At 39.0% G+C, this 20,308-nt stretch overlaps 1 pseudogene; it reads right to left on the bottom strand.

Annotated features, from left to right (window-relative positions):
- Positions 1-1,175: 1,175 nt before the first annotated feature.
- LOC115064166 lies at positions 1,176-1,267 on the bottom strand (annotated as a pseudogene).
- Between the last annotated feature and the right edge of the window lie 19,041 nt (positions 1,268-20,308).

The following is a 20,308-nucleotide window of genomic DNA, read 5'->3' on the forward strand; positions in this document are numbered from 1 at the left end:
CCAGCTTCTGGCTATTATAAATAAGGCTGCTATGAACATAGTGGAGCATGTGTCCTTATTACCAGTTGGAAGATCTTCTGGGTATATGCCCAGACCGAGGCTCCTGGCTTATGCTACTTTATTAATACTGGAACCTCAGTGGAATTACTCTCACATTGTTGCCCTGTGTCATAGACTCCAGTAGTTCCTCCATGGGATAGATATCAGGGTGGGACAAGTCAAAGCCCTGGATCTGGATCTGAGAGTTATCTGAGCTGGTCAGCCCACGGGCTCTCGCACTCTCCCACTCACAGGCTTGTCTCCCTAGCAACCCTACATGCAGGGCCAGCTCTACCCTGCTGCTTAGGCAAGGTGCAGGGCATGCTTTCATGAGTGCAGGTGAGGATCAGGGCAAGCTCACCTGCTCTCATGACCCCAGGGCCAGCTCTTACACCTGTCATTGGTTGCAAAGGGAGGAGGAGGGCATCTCCCTCATGGCGAACAAGTGGCAGGTCCAGATCTCCCATGCTCACACTCTCAAGGCTGGCTTGCCTGTGCCCATACCATCAGGGCGAGCTCTCCAGTGATGCCCAGCCCTCATACATCAGCATGTCCCCCAGGAGGTAGCCCAGACCAGAGATGTCCACCTGGCCCTTGGTGGTAATAGAGGTGGTAAGAGACCCCTGCTGCTGCAGGACCATGGACCCAAATGTGGCCCTGGCAGCACATGGTCCTAGGTGGCATCACTGGCTACTCATATCAGGCTGTTCCTCACTACCACTGAGTCTCCAGTTCTGTCTCTCTTCATTGTGTCCACATCCTTCTGTTTCTCTTTCTCTTTCATTTCTCCATCACTTACTTGCTCCTCTTAGTGGTGGTTGGGGTCTTTGAGCATCTTGGGTCATCTCAGGAGTGGTTTTAGGAGTGCTATACCCCACACAGGCATTATAGCACTGAGCAGGGGACATCCTGGTCGTGATCTGTGCCCCAAAGCTTGCTCAGTACAGGACTGGTTGTCATCTCAGGCTGACAGCATGCCCAGGGCCCCAGACATGAACTGATGATCCTCTCAGGTTTGTGGTTTTTCAGGGCCTGTAAGCTTGAACCTCATTCAGAGGTTCAGAGGTTAGAACACTGAACATAGACATATCCCCCTCCCCCTCCTTCTCCCTCTTCCCCTACCCCTCTTATCCCCCTCTGTCGCCCCCCCCCACTCTTTCCCCCTCCCTGTCACCTACTGGTGTACATGTGACACAGCAGCCACACCTGCAACACTTCTAGGTGCAGGAGCTCTTAAAAATTTTTTGCTGCCCCTTTCTGTGGTTGTTCTCTGAGCTTTGGGTTGTAGGGGTTGTGTTGTAGATGATGATGTGATGTATGTGTGTCCTGAGTAGTTTCCTCTGTGACTGAAACATTCTGTCCTGTAAGGAAGCTCTTTTAAACAGGTAACAAGTCAAAATAGCTTCAAGTGGTCCCTGTTCTGCCCAGATTCTCTAGGTACCTCATGGCCAGAGTGCTATAGGACCAGAGAGTACCCCTCAGACTGAAAGAAGCCAACTTGCAAAGAAGATTAAGACCAGACCAGCTGCTGAAATAAGTAGAAACCAGCCAAGCTGCTTGGAAGAGAACTAGACTAGAGTCACTTGGAAAGGACACTCTCCAACCTATTGAGCTTCCAGCAGGCTGTGCAGTGTTTTCTGGGAGTGTCTAAGCTTTTGTGAACTGCCACCCATGCAGGGTGAGCCTTGGCAGTGCTGCTATCCTTGTGTCATTTCTGCTCCTTTAAGCATCCTCTCACCCATATTTCTGCCTACAAATAACTCCCACAAAATTTATTGGCTAGTCAAGTTTGACTTTGGTAGTACTTGTATTTTGGTCTACCATGGTTGTCCCTAACTGGAGTGAGTAGATTGTGTGTTGCATCTGGACAGGAAAGTTTTATCAAGCAGCAGTTGGGGACTGCTGTGCATGGTGTGTATGTCAAGGTCAAGAGACAGTTTGTAGTGTGCTACTGTAGCTGCCTTTATGTGGGTTCTGGGTAACTGAGCTCAGAGCATCAAGCTTACCTTGAAAATGCTCTACCCACTGCGCCATCCTCCCAACATAAAAATAAGCTTTTCATAGTTTTTTTTCCTTAATGACAAAATGCACAATTTCCTTTCATGAATATATTTTTTTTCTACTTTAGGTTCAAAGTAAGAGCACTAATCTACTTTAGACTTATAATCTAATAGTCATTTATCTCAGACTTAGGTACAAACTAATTTTTGTGTTTCAGTATTGTGAAATTTAAGGTATAATGTACATGCTGCTATAGCAAACCCTCTGTGGCCTGCAGTTGTCTCATCATGGAACATGTTTATGGTTCTGTAGGGAATTATGGGAATATTTATAACATGGATAAATTAAACGACCTGGCACCAAAGCTCAGTTATTGATGCTGAATAAATTTTATAACCCTTAGGGCTTCCAGAAGTTTCTAGATTTTAGGATAAAACATATTCATGCATTTAGTAATCTATGACCACTTTTGAAAGATATTTCTCACAGATACTATTTGTATGATTTAATATGTGGTAATTTGTTCTTTAATTGTATATTACATTCTTCATAAATACTTTATATATTCTCATCAAATTATGCTGGGATTCTAGCTGTAAGATAAAAGTTATATAAGTTAGGTGTTTTCCAACACAATGAAAATACAGAACAAAGACAACAAAATATATACATTAAGGGTTGTTTTAAAAAATATCATATCATTTGTTTTCACCTAGGGGACATTTTATGAAATAGTAACGTTCTATTGCTTTTTAAATCTTTTTTCTTTATCCTTTTATGTGTGTGCAGATATGGGTGGGAATATGTATGTTGTGTATTTGTATGTGCACAGGCACATGTGTATGTGCATATGTTTGTGTGTGTTATGGTGTATGTGTGGAGGTAAAAAGACAACTTGAAGAAGTCAGTTCTCTCTTTTCTACCATGTGAGTACTGGAGAATAAACTCAGGTCCTTGGGGTTTGAAACACGTAACTTTAACTGCAAAGCCATCTCAATGGCCGCCACCAATTTTCTGTTCCTAACCTAGAATTTCCTAACTATCAAGATTCATGTTTTAGATGAACTTTAAATTTTAGAAGTTGTATGTTGATATCGTTTATAGTTTACTTTGGGAAAACGTAGCAAATGGAACTTTTTTGAGATTGGGTCTCAAGTAGTGCAGACTGGGCCTGAACATCTGTTCCTCCCACATTTTCTCACCTTCCTGGTGCTGACAGTACAGCATGGACCTCTTCATGCGGCAGATTGGGACAGTTACCTGTTTAATTTTAAAGCTTGTAACCAAGGTCATCTTCATCCTTGGTACTTCATCCTTTCCTTAATGACAAAATGCACAATTTCCTTTCATGAATATATTTTTTTCTACTTTAGGTTCAAAGTAAGACCAATAATCTATTTTAGACTTATAATCTAATAGTCATTTACCTCATGATCATTTGGGAGTTCCATATAAAAAAGAAAAGAACATTAGAGGAAATAAAATAAGGAATGGGAAGGAACTATAGGAAGAAAAGTGTGGAAAGAGAAAAACAGATGAATAAAGGAAAGAAGAAAAAGAAAGAGGAGAAAAGAAGAAAATGCAACGGGCCAGGTAGTGGTGGCCCACGTCTTTAATCCCAGCACTTGGGACGCAGAGCAAGGCAGATTTCTGAGTTTGAGGCCAGCCTGGTCTACAGAGTGAGTTCCAGGACAGCCAAGACTACACGGAGAAACCCTGTCTCAAAAATCCAAAAAATGAATAAATAATAAATAAATAAATAAGGAAGGAAGGAAGGAAGAGAGAAAGAAAGAAAGAAAGAAAGAAAGAGAGAGAGAAAGAAAGAAAGAAAGAAAGAAAGAAAGAAAGAAAGAAAGAAAGAAAGAAAGAAAGAAAGAAAGAAAGAAACAACCAAAGAAAGAAAGAAAAATGGAAGAAAGAAAAGAAAATATAATGGAATATATCTTGCACTAACACTGTTATTCTAACTTTTATAAATCAAAATTAAGATCAAAGAGCCTTCATGAAATTCGTAATTTTGGAAACCTAGGAAAAACTCAGAAATCTGCCCTAAAGAATTAGAATGAAAAGGGTTGCGTTATACAAGAAATGAGGTGGGTCCCAGAATCAATATTTATAAAACAAAACCACACAATTTAAAGCATACCAAATACCCAGAACACAAACGATGTCAAATATACACAGAGGCAGAGAACGATCCAATAAGGTGCACAAAACTCAGCTTGGGGATCCAACCTCAGAATGCAGACACGAGTTGAGAAAGTGGATGAGCGGCTGTTTCCCTCTTCTTGCATAAAGAATGAGTGAATAGCCAGGTGGGGGTGGAAGCTCAACGGAGTGCACACGCTGAGGATATACATATGCCTGCCTGTCAATGACCAACTGAGTCCTCAGTTGTAAGCCTTATTAAAACGCCTGCAGGCATGTATGCTATCATTTTCCACCTTGCCATCAGTCTTAACATAACCATAGGAAGAAGATAAGGAAGACAGCAAGGACAGATCGTAGGAGGTAAGGAAGAAGGAAAGGCATTTAGTACATAGGAATATCGCGAGCAGCGTTTCCTGTAAAATTTACTCATTCATATTCTGTCGGCCGCTGAGACTTTTCTGATTTTTATACTTTCCAATGTCTTTAAAAAGCAGAGTAATTATGGAAACAACAGGAGTACTGTTTATTTTTGGTCACAGAGTTAATCGGCTCTCATGATGGGCTGTGAACTAAGGACATTATTCACTGGATGTTTCCTTCCTTCCGTTTTTTTTTTTTTNTTTTGTTTTGTTTTTTTTTTCTTTTGCCTTTGGCAAAACTTCCACCAGCAGTGATAAATAATTCCATACCCCTAAGTGGATATTATTATTATTTTCGAGTGTGAGCCACAGCTGACTCCTAGCCTGTCAGCTCTCCCGTAGCAGATGCCGGTGCACAAAACCTGTTGATGATTGTGTGGGTGGAAAAGGACCCCCATCCCCACAGCCACATGTCAGCTCTTTCCATGTGACGTGTTCTCTGAAGGCAGAGGAGGAGGATCTGCCAGGGAACAGAAAGAGGCTCTGGCTGAGGCAAAGGGGCCAACAGACTGCAGATTTGGCTTGCGAAGTTGGTGTATTGCCTACTTTTTGGATGTTTTACTTCGTGGCAAGCTCACCTCTATGTTCAGTAGACATGGTGGAACCATGGGCTAGCAGAAAATGTTATACATCATCCATGCTAAAGCTACATCATAAATTAAAAAGTAAATGGGAGCCCGGGTTTATTTCTGTTTTGAGGTTAATGTCTGAGCTCCACGTCTATTTTCCTGGCTCCCTGATCCCTTTTGACACACATATTTTCTTCAATCTCTGGTGCCTACTGACTTCCCAATGCCCCCTGGCTAGCCTCAATACAATATTCTGCCTGTCTTGGGGTATTAGTTTCAACCTATTACTTCTTTTCCCCATCAGAATTCACTCTTCCAGCCCATTACTCAGGGTCCTGTGACAATGAGTCGCAGTTACTTCACTGGTTAGGGAAACACTCCATATACATCATGTAACACTTGGGTCTCTCTCTCCCGGACCCCCTGCTCTGAAGTCAGCTAAAGGACTGAAAACTAATTAAAAATGTTCAACTTAAAGAAATAGGCGACTGGTTGGAAAGGGTGTGTATTTTGAAATGCCACCAAAATTGTAACTTTGCTGGTTTCCATCTCTTTGCCTAGGATCTTCGTTAAGGTTAATACACTGAGCATGTAATATTTTTTAAGTAATCTAATCTTAGTAAAGTTTTGGGCTTACGGGAATGCAGCACAGAAGTTTAAGCAGTGATGGAGATTGAAACTAGGGCTTTGGGCATGATGAACACACACTCTACAAGACCGAGCCATATCCCTCAGCCCCTTGTAGATAATTTATTACAGGAGCATGCTTCCTTTCCTCCTAAGCAAGTTGCACACAACCTCCCTATGATTCTTTTGAGTGTGTTGGGTTACCATTAGTTGAAAATTTTCACCTGGACATTACAGAATAGTTCAAAGACACAGTTTTAGAATAATTTAGGGAAAAAAATCAATCAAAACAATTAGAAGTGAATCATTGGTTGAATATTGACAAAAATCATCTTTGATATTTTATGGCATAATTTATGGTTAAGAGATAACAGAGGGCGTTGGCAAAAGAAAATCAAATTTACTTCCACACCTAGTAAGTATTTGGAAAATGGAAGAATATTTTTGCATAGGATATTTTTTCAAATAAACAAACAAGGGAATGAGTGGCCCTGAACTTGCAGATTTTAATTACCAGAATATAAATTGAGGTTTCTGACCACAACATCATGGTTTTTATGGGACAGAAATTTTAGTTCCACCAAACTCATTGCAAGGGAGTCAGAAGCTAGTTTCTGAAATAGAGATGGAGAAAAGTGGCTGACCACAGGGAATTAGAGATCAAAGTAATGTTCTCATGCCTCCTCTCTGCCTAGCTTCCTTGGGATCAAAGGGATGGTGGTGTCATGAGATGCCTGCATGTTGGTAACACTGCCCCAGGCACCAAATGCCATCACAACTCTTCATGTCCATTACAAACCTGAGGTCACAAAACAGCAAAATGGAGGTGGGGGAAAAGGACTGTAATTCAAAACTCTTGAGCACATCTCAAAGATGACTTCCAAACAGTGTGGTGTATCCATACCAGCTTAATGACTTGTGGAAAGGGCACTAGCCCATCACTGCACCAGAACTAGAAACACAGAGAGAAAGAAGTTGGTAAAAAGGATAAAGGGAAAACGGAAGAGAACATTTACGCTGTTCCCATCACCAAAGCTCCATCATCATCAGACTTTGAGGGGATGCAGGTTATAAACTCTAAAGTGCTGTGCCACTGCTTGTTAAGCCCGAGCCATGTTGCCACCTTCTATCTTTCTTCTCCCAAAATCTGTTCTGTTTTCTTCAAAATTCAAAAATTAAATGATTAATTTACAATGCAGGGTTTTTTAAGCAGAGGAGAGAAAGACACAGAAATGAGTTTCCACTGATGCTCAGGTCCCTCCACAGACTGCGACTCTGGACATCCCTTTAATAGCCCTGGCTTCTATGTGCTTGAGCATCTGTGCTAAGCCGTTGCTAGGAACATATTCCAGACTGTGTGTTCTAATGACCCTGAGAAGTAGCGCAGGGTGGCTGTTTCTCTCAGAGCCTTTTCAAGGGACGAAGAAATAATTTGTTATTTAATTAATAATTAAGTGATAAGGGAAATAAAAATTTAATTTTCTAAGCACATATCTGACTACCTCAAGCCTAAAAAATATAAAAACATAACATTTCTGGGTAAGGAATAACCATTGTTCTGCAGAAAAACTGCAGAAGACAAAGTAACAAAAGACTGAAAGAAATACTAAAGAGGTAAGTCAGCATAAAATGAAACTGGAACTTATACTCAGTGTTGGAGTGACTAGTTCCGATGGATGAGAATAATTTAAAAAACAAATTTTTGTTAACATTTATTGAATACATCTTCTGCCAGTCATTATGGTGAGGATTTAGGACAGGTGGTTTTATTTCATCTGATGCAGCATGGCATTTTACAAGTTTTGACAATTAAACTTTCCATCCGTGTTACAAATTAGGAAGTAAGTGACTGCATTGAACTTCTAGCAACTGCATTAAGGTTCCTGTTGGCATATGCCCTTAATTCTCAGGGTATTGAACCCCGTGCTAGGTGGTACCTCTGTCATGATACATGTTAGTGCTAGCTCTCTCTGCCTCCAGAAAACTGCGTCAGTGAATATGACTTGATACAAAAGTAACAGTAATAAGACATAGCATCATCAAAACAATACTTACATTAAAGTTTACAATGCTTGGCAAATTTTGGCACCTCATGGAGATTTATTAACAAGAGAGGATTTTTTTTTTTGTCATTTTCTCCCATGATTGAAATAGCAAGCTGAAAGCAAAGGCAATGCCTGAGACTTGGGTAAATTCAATTTTACCAGTAAAAGTAATCCTCATCATTCGTGTGCCTAGGGAACAATCAGAACTCACAAAAAATAAAACCTTGAGAGTAAGATATCTATCTCTCTGAGTTCAGCTTTCACCTGTCATAATACAAATGCACATGGAATTCTATCTATATTTAACCAAAACATTTTGCTTTCTGGGCTATTTAGCTGCAGCACATTTAGAAAAAAATAAAATAAAATAAACAGAACTTAATGTACGTATGTTAAATACTCAGTGGTCCCTTCATTTTTGCTTTCTCTGGTGTCCGTTATGGCTGGAAATGAGAGAAGGCGAGGTGTATTCACCTCCTAGAGAAAAAGAACACAATTTTGGAAAAAAAAAAAAAAAAAAAAAAAAAAAAAAAAAAAAAAAAAAAAAATAAGGCCCGTTTCTGGTTAAACTAGTGCAACCTCAAGAGGGAATTTTAGAGTAATACAGACAAAAGGATTCTNGCTTTCTCTGGTGTCCGTTATGGCTGGAAATGAGAGAAGGCGAGGTGTATTCACCTCCTAGAGAAAAAGAACAAAATAAAAAAAAAAAAAAAAAAAAAAAAAAAAGGCCCCTTTCTTGTTTTACTAGTGCGCCCTCTAGTGGGAATTTTAGAGTAATACAGACAAAAGGATTCTTTTAAAGACATTTTTGAGCACATATTTTGTTTGCTTTCTTACATTTACTTTTTAGAAACATTCTAAACACAATGATGTGAAATAAACAAACATAATAGTGCATAATAGATGTACAATGGCTTCAGCAGCGACTGTAATTAAACAGAGAAGTGATAACAGTCTGTGCTGTACTCAGAAAGGGAAAGGTTTTCAATAGTACGTGGCAGACAGACACGAGAACATATTTTGCCGGAACCCACTGTCACTCATTTCACAGCTTGACTTTTTCTCTCCAAAGCCCGTTTGGCCATTAGCCGAAGACTTTCCACCAGTCACATTCTTCCCATTTATTAAAAAAAAAAAAAAAAAAAAAAAAACTTACCTCTTTCACCCTTTATTTTGTTACTATTACATTATCAAGTACATAATTTTCTTCATCTCTAACTCCTACAATCCTTCTTCTGTGTGAAAACTACATCGGGCCCTCAGAACCAAACCATATAAACTAATCCTGCTCGTGATTTATTAACATCCCTTTTCTCATGGTTTGATAGCATTGTTTATTTTTTTCCTCCCTTAAAATATGCGTGCTTGTTCCCTAGAAATGCAAAAGAAGAAGAAAAACTACCTGGCCCCAAATGAACATTCTTAACACTGCTTTATCGGATGCTTCCTGGAGATGTCTTGAGTTTGGTAGATGCTTCTTGTTCTGCGGGGATCTCTGTCAACTTTTCGTCTTGTGCATTTAATGTGCTTCCCTGGTGATAGCCTAAGGGAGCTCTCACTAAACAATTAATGGGAGGCATCTCTTGGGAGCCTAATGGGTATTTAGCAGTAAGTTCAATTCCAGTGAATTGTATAATGTGATATTTTGACAACACATATGGAGAAGTTGCAGAAAAGTGAACTTTACTTTAAAAAGGAAACACACACACACACACACACCTGCAGTCCTCGCCCTTTTGTTATTGTTTGGAGACAAACGATAGCCAAGATGGCATTTCCAGTGTTGTTGTGTGTGCCAGCTTTTGCCATCTTGGCATACTAACACACTCCTGTTCACTCTTACTAATGTAATGTGCAATTTTCAATCTATTAGCAAAAGTAAAATTTGCTGTGACATTTTGATTCCAAAGCCTGAAGCAACGAAAGGGGTAGCACTGTGCAAGACGTTTGTATAATGTTAATTAAAAAATGATACTACCATATGAAACTAATATTAAGCAGAAACACTGATTAGTGTTTTCTAGACCAAAGTCGCACTCTGATTTTGAAATAGTTGTATATCAAAGTTTTGGTTATAATATTAATTTTTAGGTGCTGCTTAGACCATTTCTCTTCTGATTGCCAAAATATTAAGACTGTAGTGAAGTAAGTGTAATTCAGAGATTTCCTAATGGTAGTCTTATTTAAAGGGTGTGATATCAGAATAGTGTATTTGTTATTGGAATATGTTTTGCATCTGTAGCATACTTATAAACATAAACAAAGTAATGGTAGAGCTGATCTCTAAAAAGAATTAGAATACGTTTGGATTCAATTCAATATAGCAAAGTAAATATGAGTCACTTTACTCCAAAATAGATTTTAAGTAGTTTCTCATCTATTTTCACCCCTCCATCTGAAATGCTCAGAAAGTCTGTATGTTATAGTCATACAAAGGCTGTATATGAACACACATACACCGTATAGATAGTATAGAATCCAATACTTCTGAAGCTTATAAAAGTAATTGGAAGTAAGCACTGTCTCCGAACCCTATAGTTTAATTTGATATAGTTTAATTTTATTTCCAAGTTTTCTTACTCTCTCAATGAAGTTTATACTCAGGCATTTATTTCATGTCAGTATCTTTTCTCAGAAATAAAAAATACATTGGCAGAAAATGAACTGTAACATGATATGATATGGAGCTCACTAATTTAAAAGCAACCCCCCTCCAAATAAATGAAGGAGAAACATCACTTTGGCTGTTCTAATTATTTCTTGCTCAAAATGATTTACAAGAATGCTATAGCTCCTTTAAGGAAGAGAACACAAATTCAACAAATACCCTCTCTATCAGAATTTGTAAAGTTTTAGTCACTCTCCTCGAAAAAGACACTTTCCCATGGAGACCACTTGGAGGTAACAATCTCACATAAATGACCATAAAAACATTACATCGTTTTTCTCACTCCTCTTCCACATCCTTGGGGCAAGCAAAGGATATTTCAATACGCCAGGCAGCCTACTTTTGCTTGGCTCTCAGCAAATGTGCCTGTCTGAATTATCTCTGAACTTACGCTGCAAATTCACATGTTGTGGGAGGAATTACACAAACAGCTGCATCAGTCTATTAAGCATAGCAACTGTGTTATGAGGTCAATAAAAGATTGGAGGCAAAATATCTGGAAAGTAATTACCACTCTTTAATGAATATATAGTCTGGTGATTTCTGAGTGCTCTAGGCATAACTGTGCTATATATTTTATAGTTTATAAATAAATAGTTATTACCTTACACAAAGGCTAGGAATGCATCCATTGAACAGTTAATTTGTTGTAAAGAGGCACATTTTGCTTAAATTGCTTACATATAATGGATTATCAGGTAATTCCAATATGCTGTAATTGAGAATTACCTCTCTTGACGTGGAATATTCAATTGCATTTCACACATGTGGGAGAAAACTATATTTTCATCTCAGCTATTCTCTTCTGCATTAAAAGCATGATTTATAGCATATATTTTATGTAGGGAGTAATGACAACACAAAGTCAACCTTATGGTACGAATAATTTAAAATTATTTCTTTAGTTTAAATGTAATTGCATGCAAATTACATGATATAATTATTCTCACATAGCATTCTACCTTGCTTAATTTTTTTCTAGAAGCCCGTTTCTCAAGCTATAACATCAACTACCAAATTAAATATGCATATTTTGCTTACATTATTTCTAGCTCTTTCCTATAAATTAAAATCAGAACACCATGTTGTAGTATATCAGCTGATAGTATGAGAGATGATTTTATCAAATGATTGGCTTACCTTTCTATTAGAGTCATAATAAGCTCTTCATGATGTTTTTACAGGAAACTAATTTAAAGGGTCTGGTAGATATTTTACAAATAAGCAGACCACTCTTATGCCTTCATGAGACTTTAATTTTAGGTAGGTATGACAGAGAAAGGTGATGATGTTTTCAAACGCCAGAATCTGTGCCAAAGCAGCAGTAACTTCCATGTTGTGTTTGTAAGAAGCTATAAACCTATTTAAAGACTCCCAACACAGCTGAGCAGTCCCTAAAACTTGGCAGTTAAAATCGAATGATCCAGAAGATGTTGCACTGCAAAGACTTGCTTCCTTTGGTAAATTCAAACTCCATTTGATTTCTTTTTCTATTTTCCACATGAAATTTAAACAATAACTGATGATTTGTTTTACCTAAGTTAGATCACGAAGAGGTTTTTTATTTGTTTTTGTTTTTTGTTTTTTGTTTTTTGCCACAGAACATAGTATGGTGGGTAGGTAGGTGGTAAGTATGAACCAAAAAACAATGGTATATGGATATGAAAGTGTATCAAAACAGTATTTTATTCACTGACTAAAAATTAATTTAAAAAATAATAAACAAGTAGCCTATAGTATTAACAGAGGTTAACATTGTATGTGTAAAACTGACAGACAGGGAATATTAAAACTCCAATATGTGTTGCCCGATACTGAAAGCTGCTGCAGTCTGCACAGAGGTAGAAGAAAGGAGAAGGTCTGCTCCAGTCTTCACTGCCAACCCGGGGGTTCCACATGTTCTGCAAGAGAATTCATTCGCATTAGCAACTCTGTGTCTAACTTTAGGAGACTTAAATTAGTAGTAAGATATACAAAGCCCCCTCCCCTCTGAATAGCACAGGCTTTTCAGATCTTAGCTTCTAAGGGTTCAATTCCTGGCTGGAGTTGTTTGCTTACATATTTCTCACAAAGAGTCTCTGAGACATGCACTAATATTAGCTCTGTTTTATCTTTGAGTAAGCTGAGTCATACACGGGTTTAAAAAGCGGTAGACTAAATGGTAGCATACAAGACACCTCTGTCTGGAAGATGATCCCTTTGGAGAGTTTGGAATGCCAGGAAAAGCGCCCAGCTTAACAGGTAGTGTCCTCCACAGATGGAAAGAAAGGGCTTCGAGGACTTTGTAGAAGGAATGACAGCAGCTGTTTCTCTCTTCTTGTGCTTCCCTCTTTAGCACTGCTTATTATCTATTACAAACCTCATTTAAAATCACCAGACACCAACAGCACAAATGATGTGTCTCACATACCATAGCACATGGTACTGCTTTTTCATAAGATCACAAAGATGGCTTGCCATCGTGTATCAAAAGCTAAAAGTACCTGAAGGGAGATAGTGAAAGAGGAAGAAGAGTGTAGGGCTTAGGAAAAATAAATCTCAATCTTGCATTCACTGCCAGCCAGCTTTGAGTCCTTATTCTTCTCAATGCCCTGATAGGACAGGGTGTTCTCAGCAGAGAAAAGAGAAACAGGAACTGTGTCATGCAGTTTCGTATCTAACTCTAATATTCCATCTCTATTTTCTTAACTATCTATACTTGTCAAAGTAGGATATGGATAATAATCGGAAGCCATGCATAGTTTAGCTACTCAGATTCTTGTCTGCCTCACTGAGATGTCAGAGGTATCCCACTACTCATGTTTAAAATCTTAATTTAACTTCTGTGTGCACAAAATCTAAGGCCCTGACTCTGATGGAGCCCCAGTCCATTCTATTTTACCATGTGAATTACATAAAAGAAATGACCCTTGCCTTAGAAATAAACACAAAACTTTGCTATTCTATTATCTACAGCAATGTGTACCAAGACCAGGGATAGTGGCCCATCCCTTTTCTGCCAGCACTAAAGAGGCAGAGGCAGGCAGATCTCTGTGAGTTCAAGGACAGTCTGGAATACATAATGAATCCAGGCCTGCCAAGATTCTACAGTGAGACCCTATCTCAAAAAGAAAAAAATAGTGATGATGAGATGATGATGATGATGATGATGATGATGATGATGACAATTAGCAAATTTTAGACTATCCATGAAAACTATAGAGAGGACTTCTTTCTAAAATGCATTCTGGGCTACAAATGTACTCACTGGTTTAGTACGTGAGAGACTCTATGTTTAATTCTCAGTTACATGCAATCACAAACACACAATCTTAGCTTCTGATTCCTGGATAAGCTTAACAGTCAATAACTCAGAGACTGAGGTGTGCTGATGGGCACTGTGGAATACCAGGAGTAATTCTCTGGATGCCTGTTCAAGTCTCATAAGTTTAGCAACTGGAACTTCCCTTGATAGATAAACTTTCTGTTAAGCTAGTTCTGGGTCTCGTGGGATGCACAGTTGGTCTCAAGTCCTATTCAGTCCTAAGAGGCAGGGAAGTGGCAAAGACAATGTGCAGAAGGTAGCAGTGCAGAGCAGACAGGCCTAAAGAACAAAGGATGCTGACACCCCAGTGCAAGAAAACCTCATGAGGTTCAGGAAGTCAAAGATATTTCACCTGCATTGCCAGTGTTCAGAATTTGACAAATAATGTGATTTTAGGATAAAAAATAAAACTTCAGAGAAATTTCATTAATATGTATTGAATTAATAAGTTGTTATTTTTGTAAAACAAGAAGCATCTTCTATTTTAGTTTCTGGATAAAGAAATGCTTTCTCTGGCAAATCTTTAGTCAAGCCCAAAGGTATCATATTTTATCAATTTTAGTAAATTTAATATCAACTTACTAAAAAAAACCAAAAACTAAGGAAATATGATATAGCACCGATATATAACAATACACTTACTTTCTACATTATAACTCTTCCATGGCCACTAACAACCCCATATGAATTAAAACTTAATGACAGCTACTACTGACACTCTGTGACACTCCTAGGGATCTGCTACAATAAGTGACTATTTTTTATTGCCGCTGTTCATATGACAGCATATAAAAACAATTTCCTACTTTAAAAACCTTTTAAATGTATCTTTTTGTTATTCCAATGTAATCACTGTTATCATGTAAATCATCATGTACATGTTCGCTGGCAGTCACCTTGTAAGGAATAGGAAGCTGCCAACTGTGTGGGAATAAAAGAGAAGAAAACAGAAATATGAAATATGAGAAGTTTTGATGGATAGAAGCAGTTAGTCCTCAGTGCTGCGAGTTAGAGGATATATCTATATGCAGAGTTAATTCATGTGGCATTACCTCAGAAATTAATGTAGCATTTGCACAGAAAAATAACAACACAAATGTTATAGACAAAGAGTATTAGCCTTCTAATATTGTTTTTAAAAGACAGGAATAAAAAGCATAGAGATATAAGATTGAAGTAAATGAGAAATGCCTAGACTTACCAAAATTAAGTTGACCTCCTTCCCACAGGTTAACAGTGTCCAGTCCTTTGATGACATTGTAGCAAAATCTCTAAGAACCTGAAGGTGAATAGTCCAAGTATTCACAAGTCTTGTATCATACAGCAGATACATTCACCATCAAGGAAGAGTCAAAATTTGGGGTATTGAGCAATGGCTCCAGCTCCCTTTTTGGACTGGGTATACTTCTAAAATCTAAACACTTCTAAACAGAGAAACTGACTCTGTTTACTTGTAGCAGGGACCTAAACTGAAGCCTCAAACTTCCTCAAACTCATGGTAGTTCTCCTGCCTCCATTTCCCTTAGAGTGGTGGTATTAGAAGTAGAAATACTTTGCCTAGTACAGAGCTGATTTTTTTTTTTAAACTGGTTAGAATGGATGCCAGAGTATGGTCCCTAGCTCTAGGCTAGCTCATAGTTAATGGAGCAGTTTCAATTGTCTTCAAAGGCAGCAATGTGGGTGATTTTCAGGATCTAATCAAAATTTCCACTTACATAATTGGGGATTCAAAAGGGCAGTATTTTCTCTAGTCTATAAGTGAACGTATGTTTCCAGATTGATACTGAGTGAGTTAAAGAAAGAAAGCAAACATGATATCTACATACCTAAAGAATTTTTGGAAACAACATATAAGCTCATTTCACATGAAGAAATGTTTATTTTTAGAAAACAATAGTTGGGACATGGCATTCTCTGATTATGAGGAGTGGCCACACTTAAGCAGTCCTATATACTGGAGAGAAAAGAATCGACACTCGAGGATCTGACTCTAAATACCACATGAACACTGCCCCAGGATCTCAGAATCAGGGTGCTGCCCAGATCAGCTTTCTGTGCAATGAATACTTTATTAGCTCTGTAACTAACATTCTAGTATTTTTGTGAAATCTCATTCATATACTATTGCAGAGGGAAGTCAGTAGGTAGGGAAGCAGATAGGCCAATGTTGAGTACAGTCCAACATATGTGAAGATTATTATAAACAGAAACTGAAAAATCATAGCTCTTGATTTTCTGATGTTGTGGTGGTTGAAATGACACATTCCTGTGTATAGATAAGGTGACTTCTTGCCCCTTACACCACGCCATGTTGTCCCATTTATGCTGGATTCTTATCCTTAAAGGATCATAAGCCAAAATAAATTCCTCCTGCCTTGAGTTTCTTTTGTTCATAGTGTTTGGTACGACCACAGAAAAGTGACAGGCATAGTGGCACACACCTTTCATCCCAGGACTCCAGAGGTAGAAGCAGGTAGATTTCTGTGAGGCTGAGGCCAACCTAGTCTACAAAGTGAGATTCAGGACCACCAGAGTATAGTTTGAAAGTATAGATGTAAGTTGGCTGAGTGATGGGTAAATAATGATGGCTACTACTTCAGAAATTACCTAAACAAACTAGAAATGCTAGTATATATTGTGATCCTATAGATAGATAGATAGATATTAGATAGATAGATAGATAGATAGATAGATAGATAGATAGATAGATAGATAGATAATGATTTCATATACATATATATACACATATATGATTACTACACAAATATAACCCCTTCCTTTATAAAACATAAACCTATAGACAGATAATTTGTTCTATTATTTTTATATATTTTATACCTATGATAGTGCCTAGTACATAGTAAAAAGATAGACATGAATTAATTGCTAAATAAAACAACCACCTAAAATATTTTTCTGAGGCTAGTAGATGTATTGCAAACCCCCTTAAGTCTTTAGGATGTCAGAAATCCTATGGACACAGAATGAATAATTCAGTCAATTTTTTTAATTGGATATTTTATTTATTGACATTTCAAATGTTATCCCCTTTCCCGGTTTCCCCTTTACAAACTCCCTATCCCGTCCCCCCTACCCTGTTTTATGAGGGTGCTTTCCCCACCCACCCTCCCACCCACTTCCACCTCACTACTCTAGCATTTCTCTACAATAGGGCATCAAGCCTTCACAGGATCAAGGGCCTCCTCTCGCACTGATGCCAGATAAGGCCCCTTCAGCTTCATCAGTCCTTCCCCTAACTTCTCCATTGGGGTCCCTGTGCTCAATCCTATAGTTGGCTGCTACAGTCTTTCCAGTAGTGACAAGCGCCAACAGGCCCCAAAAACCTGGGCGCAGTCCTGAGGCAAAAAGTTCAAGGAAACTCAGTCTCCTAGAATGGTGGCATCCTCCATGTGCTTCCCCAGAACTGCTACATTCTTTCCAGTAGTGACAAGCGCCAACAGGCCCCAAAAACCTGGGNGCTGTCCTGAGGCAAAAAGTTCAAGGAAACTCAGTCTCCTGGAATGGTGGCATTTTGTATAACGAATGTTCCAATGTCCTTGCTTTAGTTGNGAAACAGATCCATGTGCTTTCNCTTAATACATAGACTTATCAGATNCTGGGTAGTCAGTCCTTGAGATGACCCCTGGGGTCTAGGCAGCTAGTCGCTGCCCAACAAAGGAATTTATCACTCGAGGAAGAAGAAAGTTTGTGATCTAAAAAGGCACCAGGGTAGATACTTAGAACCATAGGTAGCTGAGTTACACCCATACACAAGCATTACAATGGCCTAAGGGGAAGGTGGACTATAGGATCTTTGGCAAGGACAAGAAGCCCTTGCCCCCAGCTACTGACTTTGAATTGTCTTTAGGTGGGGCTGTTTTTGATCCCAGTTGTTAACTTTGTATGTTATCCCAGTTGTTTCCTGCCAGCCCTTCCAGGTTTGCATTCCTCTGTTTTGTGTACTTACTTCCCTATTTTCTCCTGTATAAATGGTCTGATGCTTGCTCAGTTTGAAAGGGGGCATTCAGATACCACACTCTCTTTTGTCCTTGTCTGTTTGTCACCCCACAATCCTCGCTCACCTGCAACCAGAGACCCGTTCCCCGCAGATCAGGGACCCCAGAAAAGTCCGTCTGTGGCAGTTAGCTATCAGCATCCACATCTGTATAACCAGGCTCTGACAAAGCCTCTCAGGAGACAACTGTATCAGGCTCCTATCAGCAAGCAATTCTTGGCATCCACAATAGTGTCTGGATTTGGTGTTGGCCAATTTTTGACTGTCAAGGGGCTTATACATTTGGTGTGTCCTCTCTTTTGAAAATCCCCCTAAAAATTATTGCACATCTAGGCCCAGTTTTTAATAATGATGATAATAATAATAATAATAATAATAATAATAATAATAATAATAATAATAATAATAAATATTATTATTAATATTACTACTACTATTATTATTAAAATTGTTCTTTGACAGTTCAATACATGTATAAAATGTCTTCTTCTTATTCTCATGACCCGGTCTTTTCTCTTTCTCTCCCTCCCATCTACCTCTTCAACACCGTACCAGTCTCTTTCTCACAATCAAATCTTTTTGTTTTGTTTTGTTTTGTTTTGTATTGTGTTGTGTTGTGACCCACTGACCTGCATCAGGGTCATTGGAGGAACATAAGTTTGGAACTGCCCTTCAGAGGTTGGTACATATAAGGAGATAAGGACTCCCCATCCACCAGGATCCATAAATAGTAGCCAATAGCTCAGCCAGAAGGACCAAGGTCCCTAGTGAGCTAATTACACTGTGATTGCAATGCAAAATAGGATCACATAACTGAATGTGGTGGGGTTTGCAAAACAAAACAGCAGCAAGAAAAGATTTCTGAACACCCGTCAGCCAGATATTCAGACATATAATAAATGTGAAGTGTATTGGTGCAAAGCTAACCTATGCTGTGCTTCTTTTTTTTATTAGATATTTTCTATATTTACATTTCAAATGCTGTCCCGAAAGTTCCCCTCCCGCCACCCTGTTCCCCTACCCACCCACTCCCACTTCTTGGTCCCGGCATTCCCCTGTACTGGGGCATATAAAGTTTGCAAGACCTAGGGGTCTCTATTCCAAATGATGGCCAACAAGGCCATCTTCTGCTACATATGCAGCTAGAGAAACAAGCTCTGGGGGTACTGGTTAGTTCATATTGTTGTTCCACCTATAGGATTGCGGACACCTTCAGCTCCTTGGGTACTATCTCTAGCTCCTCCATTGGGGCCCTGTATTCCATCCAATAGATGACTGTGAGCATCCACTTCTGTATTTGCCATGTACTGGCATAGCCTCACATGAGACAGCTCTATCAGGGTCCTTTCAGCAAAATTTTGCTGGCATGTGCAATGGTGTCTGGGTTTGGTGGCTGATTATAGGATGGATCCCTGGTTGGAGTAGTCTCTGGAAGGTCCATCCTTTCAACTTAACTCCAAACTTTGTCTCTGTAACTCCTTCCAGGGTTATTTTGTTCCCTATTCTAAGGAGGAATGAAATATACACATGCACTGGTCTTCCTTCTTCTTGATTTTATTGTGTTTTGCAAATTGATTATTGGCTAATATCCACTTATTAGTGAGTGCATATCATTTGAGTTCTTTTGTGATTGGGTTACCTCACTCAGGATGATATCCTCCAGATACAATCATTTGCCCAAGAATGTCATAAGTTGACTGTTTTTAATAGCAGAGTAGAACTCCATTGTGTAAACGTACCACATTTTTTGTATCCATCCTTCAGTTGAGGGACATCTGGGTTTTTTTCCAACTTCTGGAATAATAAATAAGGCTGCTATGAACATAATGGAGCATGTGTCTTATTACCAGTTGGAACATATTCTGGATATATGCCCAGGAAAGGAATTGCTGAATCTTCTAGTAGAACAATGTCCAATTTTGTGAGGAACTGCCATACTGACTTCCACAGTGGTTGTAAAAGCTTGCAATCCCACCAGCAATGGAGGAGTGTTCCTGTTTCTCCACATCCTGGCCATCATCTGCTGTCACCTGAATTTTTGATCTTAGTCATTCTGGTTAGTATGGGGTAGAGCCTCAGGTTGTTTTGATTTGTATTTCCCTGATGATAAGGATGTTGAACATTTTTTCAGGTGCTTCTCAGCCATTCAATATTCCTCAGTGGAGAATTATTTGTTTAGCACTGTACCCCATTTTTTTCATCTTTGATGCATTTTTTTTATTTTCTTTATTTACATTTCAAATGCTATCCCGAAAGTTTCCTATACCCCTCCCCCCACCTCTGCTCCCCTAGCAACCCACTCCCACTACTTGGCCCAGGCCTTCCCTTGTGCTGGGTCATATAAAGTTTGCAAGACCAAGGGGCCTCTATTTCCAGTGATGGCCAATTAGGCCATCTTCTGCTACATATGCAGCTAGAGACACAAACTCAGGGGGTACTGGTTAGTTCACATTGTTGTTCCACCTACAGG

Source organism: Mus pahari, chromosome 5, assembly GCF_900095145.1.
Source record: "Mus pahari chromosome 5, PAHARI_EIJ_v1.1, whole genome shotgun sequence".
Lineage (NCBI taxonomy): Eukaryota > Metazoa > Chordata > Mammalia > Rodentia > Muridae > Mus > Mus pahari.